At 24.0% G+C, this 5,361-nt stretch overlaps 1 protein-coding gene across 7 annotated transcripts in view; it reads right to left on the reverse strand.

Annotated features, from left to right (window-relative positions):
• LOC117181521 (paxillin) overlaps nt 1-5,361 on the reverse strand; it is a 99,880-nt gene that overhangs the window by 21,153 nt on the left and 73,366 nt on the right. The window lies entirely within an intron of this gene.

Here is a 5,361-nt window from a genome sequence, read left to right on the forward strand (position 1 = left end):
AAACAAGAGAATTTTGAAGAAGAAAAAAACTAAAAACAAATTAATAAAAAATAAATAAAAAAAAGAGAAAAGCACAAGAAGGGGGAAAAGGAGAAAAAGGTGTCTGTTTCTTGAACACAGAGGAAAAAAGACAATTCTGAGGAAAAACTAAATAGCAAATATGAATGAATTCATAAATAAACTTAAAAAACGAGAAAAAAGGACAAAAAGAGGGGAAAAGAGGGATGTTTCTTAAATAAAGAGGAAAAAAGAGAATTCTAAAAAATATAACTAATAAATAGAAAATAAATTCATAAATAAAAAAAAAAAATAAAAAAGCACGAAAAGGAGAAAAAAGGGGCTGTTTCTTGAATACAGAGGAAACAAGAGAATTTTGAAGAAGAAAAAACTAAATAACAAATTAATAAAAAATAAATAAAAAAAAGAGAAAAGCACAAGAAGGGGGAAAAGGAGAAAAAGGTGGCTGTTTCTTGAACACAGAGGAAAAAAAAATCTGAAGAAAAACAATAGCAAATATGAATGAATTCATAAATAAACTTAAAAAACGAGAAAAAGGGCAAAAAGAGCGACAAAGAGGGGTGTTTCTTAAATAAAGAGGAAAAAAGAGAATTCTAAAAAATATAACTAATAAATAGAAAATAAATTCATAAATAAAAAAAAAATTAAAGAAACACGAAAAGGAGAAAAAGGGGCTGTTTCTTGAATACAGAGGAAAAAATAGAATTCTTTGAGAAAAACTAAATAATAAATATGAATTAATTCATCAATAAATTTAAAAAGCAAGAAAAAGGGCAAAAAGGGGAGAAGAGGAGAAAAAGGTGGCTGTGTCTTGAACACTGAGGAAAAAAGAGAATTCTGGAAAAAATTGATAACTAAATAATACAAAATAAATGAATTCATAAATAAATGAAAAAACGAGAAAAAAGGCAAAAAAATTAAAAAGGAGATGTTTCTTGAGTAGAGAGGAAACAAGAGAATTCTGAAAAAAACTAACTAATAAAAAATAAATAAATTCACAAGCAAACAAGAAATAGAAGAAGGAGGAAAAGGGAAAAAGTGGACGTTTCTTAAATACAAAGGAAAAAATAGAATTGTGAGAAAAAAACGAAATAACAAATATGAATGAATTCATAAATATATAAAAAACAAGTTCAAGGGCAAAAAGGGGCTAAAGAAGAAAAAGGGCATGTTTCTTGAATGCAGAAGAAACCAGAAATTTCTGAAAAAAATTACTAAATAACTAATTAATAAAAAAAAAAAATAAATTCATAAATAAGAACCGAGAAAAAGGGCAAAAAAAAGGGGGGGGGGGGGGAGAAAAAGTGGCTGTTTCTTGTATACAGAGGAAAGAAGCGAACTCTGAAAATAATAAATAACGAAAGAATCAATATGAATGAATTTAGAAATAAAACGAGAAAAAGAATTTTAAGAAATGTAAAGAATTCTAAAAAAAATAACTAAACAATAAAAAATAAATAAATTCATGAATAAAAAAACGAGAAAATCGGGGAAAAGGGAGATAAGGAGAAAAAGCGGATGTTTGTTGAATAAAGAGGAAAAGAAGAGGAATGATCTCAGGTGGTAAAATTTAGCAAAAGGTGCATAATTAGACGCAATGGAATCTTGTGCCAACAACAACCGCTTCAGTGGGAATCTAATGTTAGCTGAACATTTTCCAAGAAACTTGGTATTATGCCTTTGGACATAAGAGTTGTTTACACTTTTTTCTGGATAAATTCCAACTTATTTGTTAATTGAGTTTCTAGAATTTAGGGATTTTCAAAGTGGGAATACTTGAAATTAGAAGCATCAGAAATTTTCGGAATGCCCTATTTTCAATGAAAGTATTAATGATATTATTGATATATTAATAAATATTATGAATCAAAAAGATAAATTTTCATCCAAAGAAAATTAGCAATCAATCAAAGATGAAAAAAATTTCAATAAAATACAAGAATTTTCCACTAAACAGTAGCACTTTTTTCACCAAAAAAGGTGAATATTTTATACCAAAGACGAATTTTTAAACAAATAGAATAAAATATTTTTGAACCAAACAGTTGCATTTACAACCGAAAATTTTCAATTTGCAAGCAAAAAAGACGATTTTTTAAACAAAAAAGTAGAATTTTTAACCAATGTTTAAATCAAAAAGAGAAATTTTTAACCCAAAAATATAATTTATTTATATAATAAATAAATAGTTGAATTTTTAATCTAAAAGATGAATCTTCAACCAAAAAAGATTTATTTTCTACCAAAACAGATGAAATTTAAGCAAAATATAAGAATTTTCCACGAAATAATAGCATTTTTAAGAAAATAAATGAAGTTTAAAAACAAAAATAAGAATTTTCTACAAGATAGTTAAATTTTCAACCAAAAAAATTAATTCAACCAAATAAAATAAGCAATCGCCAAAAAATACCAAATTTCGACAAAATACGCAAATTTTAATTTTAAACTGGAAAACATTAATTTTCAGATAAAATTATCAGTTTTCAAACAAAAATGGAATACGTAAATTTCAAGTAAAAAAAAACTAATTTTAAAGAAAAAAGATTATGTTTCGTCAAAATATTTACATTTTCAACTAAAGAGATGAATTTTTAACAATTATAATTAATACAAATTTCGATTTTAAAACGAATACTTGGGAAAAATAATTTGTTAAGAACAAAAAAATAATCTGCCTCAGCCCGGATTTAAACCAGGAACGCCACTAATATTAAATATTTTAGGGCACCTATTTTAAAATATTTGACGGTACCTTTTTATTATATATTTTGAAAAAACGTATTATTATTTATTTTAATTTATATTTATTTTTTATTTATTACTTATTATTACATTTTTGAAATGTGTGTAAATATTTGGTTGTAAATGGTTTTAAAATATTTTAGAGTACCTATTTTTAAAAATTTCAAGGAGTTTTTAAGAAATTACACAAATTACAAAGGATTTCAAAAGATCTTAAAAGAGTCGCAATATTTTAGGGTAACTATTTTGAAAGATTCCAAGGCATGATATGAAAAAAAGTAAAAAGAAGAAAAACGTTGATTTTTAAAAGCCCTTCAAGATTATCATAACAACTTTTTTAATTTGTTTGAAAAGTTGAAAATTCCAAATTTGATCGTATCAAAAATAATGAAAAATCAAAAAATTCCATTTTTTGGTCAAACTAGGCAAGATACAAAAAATATGGATTTTCTTAAAATTCCATACAAAGGTAATTATAAATGTTCCTAGAAATTCGCAATTTTCTAAAAAATACCAGAAAAAAATAAGATTACGTCTTTTTGTAGATTTTAATCGTTGTTTTTATAAAAAGTTGATTTTCGCACAAAATTATTTACTCAATAATTATTTATTAAAAATGTTTGAGATGACTTTAACATTAATAAATCTTTTTAAAAAAACTGTGCAAAATTATTGTTTAATATATTCTTAGTGTTTTAGAATAAAAAAATCCTTACGATTTTTTTTAGATATTACCTCATTTGATGAGACCTCGCCGAAAACTCAAACATAAGAATAACCCGACCAGAGCCCCACTAGTTCCCGACCAGAGCCTGAAGATTACCCGCACGGAAATTAGTGAACAAAAAGGCTCGACCAGTCCTTGACCCCACCACCGATCAGGCCCCGACTGAAATTTTGACAACAAAAAGCCCAACTAGTCCCCGACTAGTCCCCAACTGGGTAATAACCCGACTAGCCACCGATTAGTGCCCGACTTGTAATAGGGCCAAATGGGGTTATTTCCACACAGGTTTTTCAAGAGATTTCAAAATATTTTAAAGGGTCTGACATATTTTAGAAAAACTAGTTTAAAATATTTAAAAGGATTTTCCAATTATTTTCGTAATTTAATGAAATTAAAATTGTTTAAAAAGTATTTTAGGGTATTTTAAAAAATTCCAAGGTATTTCTAACAAATTAAAAAAATTTCTAGGGATTTCAAAAGATTTTAAAAAGGTCACAGTATTTGAATATGTGATAGTATAGGGCGAGATAAGAAAAGAGATTGGGAAAGGTGAAGAACTTAAAATGGGAGAGGAAAATCTTTAAGAAGAGATGAAAATTATAGTATAAATAAAAAAAAATAGTATTAGAGAATATAACAAAAGCCAAAATTATTTCCATTTGAAGTGATAAAAATTGAGCTAAAAATTAAAGCACTCAAAGTGGAACTATTGAATTTCAAAATTGTAAAATTAAAGTTTAACAGTTCTTTCATTCAAAAATGTTGTATTAAAATGCTCAATAATTTTTTTTTTAAAACTTAACACAACTTTCAAAATTTTATTTCAAAATCTTGATACATTGACATGTTGCTTGAACTTTTTAAAAATTATTTACAATTTTTTTCAGAACTTCTGAACATCTTTTGAAATGATTAGAATTTTTCCTTATTTTTTTTTTTTTTTTGATCCTTTAAAATTGAAAAAATTTCCTTAAAATCCTTTCAAAATTCTTAAAAAGCTTCAAAATTTTTTGTTTGAAATCTACCAAAATCTATATTTGATATAAAATAAGGCCGTGCTATATGAAATCATTTCAAAATTTTAATTAATTTTCAATTTGTTCAAAACTTCCAAAAATTTCTTCAACTTTCTGATTTTTTCTAAGAAGAACAGGTAATCAATTGTTACTTATATATCAAAATTCAACAATTTGACTCACAAATTAATTTTTCTTTAAATAGAACAATTAAAATTGTAAACCTCAATTTTTAGATTTTTTGTTTAATTTTTAATATTTAAATTATAATTACTGATTTTAAATGAACAGTCAGATATTTCTAAACATGAAGTAATTGTTCTCTTTCTTAATTGAAAAATTTCAAATTAAATGGTTTAAAATTGAATATTTTCGACTGAAATAATATTTGATAAATAAAAACCTTTGATTATGAATATATTATTTTGAAATTATTTAAAAATTGAAAATATTTTATTAAGTTTCAATCAAGGTTTTACATTTGTTTAAATAATAAGATGTTTTCATTTTTACAGTAAAATTTAATATAAAAAATCACTAATTAATTTATATTCACAGTTGATCAACTAAAAATGTTTTTCATAAAAATCTTCGATTTTAAATAGTTCTAATTTTTAATTGTTTAAGTCTTTAAAAAAAAAAATATATATAAAAGGGGATTTTCCAATTACGCATTCTGAACTGAATGATTATTATATAATTATTATTATATAATTATATATAATTATTTAAAAATTGAAAATATTTTATTAAGTTTCAATTAAGGTTTTACATTTGTTTAAATAATAAGATTTTTTCATTTTTAAAGTAAAATTTAATATAAAAAATCATTAATTAATTTATATTCACAGTTGA

Source organism: Belonocnema kinseyi, chromosome 10 (genome assembly GCF_010883055.1).
Source record: "Belonocnema kinseyi isolate 2016_QV_RU_SX_M_011 chromosome 10, B_treatae_v1, whole genome shotgun sequence".
Taxonomy (NCBI): domain Eukaryota; kingdom Metazoa; phylum Arthropoda; class Insecta; order Hymenoptera; family Cynipidae; genus Belonocnema; species Belonocnema kinseyi.